This window comes from Penaeus monodon, chromosome 22 (assembly GCF_015228065.2).
Source record: "Penaeus monodon isolate SGIC_2016 chromosome 22, NSTDA_Pmon_1, whole genome shotgun sequence".
In the NCBI taxonomy this organism is placed as follows: Eukaryota; Metazoa; Arthropoda; class Malacostraca; order Decapoda; family Penaeidae; genus Penaeus; species Penaeus monodon.
Window position 1 is genome coordinate 21,254,873 of NC_051407.1, and position 2,470 is coordinate 21,257,342.

Sequence of the window (2,470 nt, forward strand, 5' to 3'; positions counted from 1 at the left end):
AGGGCTTTTTTATAGCTGGATTGCCTTTCCCATTTCCAGATATATAGGGGCAATAAAAGGAACTACTATGTAAGTCATTCCATTAAAGATTTGTAAATGTTTAACACAACCAAACACAAGTGCTACACTCCTCATCCCATTCCACAAATATTAAAGAGGTGATATATGTCTTTTTACTTTACTTTTGCACAAACACTTAAAGATTTACGTACATCCACTATTCAGTCTGAACAAACATTCAAGGGAAGTTGGTAATGGGATGTGCCTTTTGGAGTGTGGCTTCTTTTTATGACAAAAAAAAGTAACCAATAAAATTTTAAAAACCATATAGGTAAATGGCCAATGGATCCTTTACAGTGTGACAGTGGAAAAAAAAAAAAAACGAAACAATGAAAAGGGGTAATAACAATTATAAATAAAGCTGAAGAAAAATCCATCAGATCAAAGTTGGTGTGAGGGTACTTAGCTTACAAAATAGGTTTCAAGGTAGCCCCCAAAAAACCTAATGGTGGAAAACACTTGGGTGATTTGCAGTGAGTAGGATCTTATGGTACTTTCCCTTGAGTTAGGTAAAATTAAGAGAGAAATTGTAGCACTTCCCTTGTCACCTCAAAGCTATCATATTAGCTTACCTTACTTACAACTACACTACACTAAAGTATGTTTCAAAACTCAGTATAATGTAGAGGATCATAAGTGAGATGTAAGGCAAGTAGTGCTCATAAAAGGTGTCTAGGGTAGTGGATCTCTGAGAACACAAATCAACCACAGCATGGTACTTACTGGATTCACCTGGAGAGGAGTTGCAGTTGCCGCTTGCGCTGCTAGGAAGGGGGTTTATAATATACACCCCTGCAAGGAAACCAAATATTTGAGTATCACTACGGTACCATTTAATCAATTCCCGGCAAAAAAACAAAATAAAACTAAAACCCTCAATAATTCTGTCTGCCTTTCACTTTTTCTATAATACAAATGGGTTATCATAGCAGAGGGAAATTAGAGCAAGTCAAATAATCTTAATAAACTGACCAGAAAGGGTTTATATAGTAAAAGATAGTAAATGCATTTATTAACTATTACTGCCTGGGATGAAATCTAAGTATAAGAATGAGATTATAAAAGAGCTATGATTTTTAACTGCATGTGCAGGAAATGCTGTGATAGCCAGACACATAATCGTGTCTTCATACTGACCATCCTTTTCCCTTATGTGACTTGGGAGCTCCCTGGCAACACACAGCATGGGAGTGCTGTGGGGGGCTTCATGGAACTTCTCATCTACCAACCATCATGACGTCTTGGTTGTAATGGCTACTCACAAAAACTGGCTTTGGCCAATCCAGTTAATTAAAACATTACAGTCTAGATTAAAGTACAAAACCAATGGTCCCTGGGAAAACCATCACTTACCAGACATTACTCTCAGTGCTAAATCCGGATCATTCCCAGACCTAATTATTAACAACTCAACATTAACCTGCAAGCTACTACAAAGTAACCTTCAGGTTAAGTTACTGTGGTTTATAACTAGGTCAAACTCTCAGAGATAATTTCCCCAATCTTATCTTTAACCTTTAAGCTAAAGTAAGGAGCTGTGTAAAATTATTCTGGCAGAAGTCATCTAGTGGCACAGTGGGGCAGTCATAGTCTGAGAGTCCATGTCTCAGTCATGAGTTTAGTTAACTATCTACCACCCGGGTTAATCAGTGACCGATTAGTTGTCTAAGAAGCTCTTAATCCTCAATGTTGCTTTAAATGATAGAATTAATCCCTATTAATCTTAATGCAGAATACACAGAAAGGGCACAGGAAAGTTAAACAATTAAAACACATTCAAACTTATTTCCAAAATCCCCAAGCATAAACCGTGCTAAATGCGTGTGCAGGATAAATCCAGAGCATAGCACACATTCAAGTCAACAACACAGAAAAATCATCTACGACTATGATGGTCTGTACGCAACATACTAATAGCGGCTCTCCATAGTAAAGGAGTCCATATTGCTGAAACTATCTTGGCAGGAAAATTTCATGACAGTCAGTTACCATTAACACATGCCAAAACCTAATAAAACGAGAGAGAAGCTACTCGAAAATAAGAAAGTGGTATGGCAAATGGTAAAGTTAACAGACTGCTCACAAACTATTCTCCAGAACAAGTCCTGGCTTCAGCGCGATGTCCCCTTACTATAGCCGTAAGTAATAATACACAGCATGAGGTCCAAAAATAAACCTAGCAGAGTCAATGTCACTCCCAACAACAGGTGAGAGGTTAAATACATTCCCAAGGTGTCAGTAGCATTATGTAATGATCTAAACAAAGAGTTATGTCCAAAAGTGTGAGGTGCCAGTGTTGGGTAGCAAGGAGTAGGCTATGGATCCTTTTTAAGGGTGGATTCTCTTCTCTAGTTTTGTCTCCCTCCTGAACAGTTCTTAGATCTCCTCTATTTAACCTTCAACTGCACAC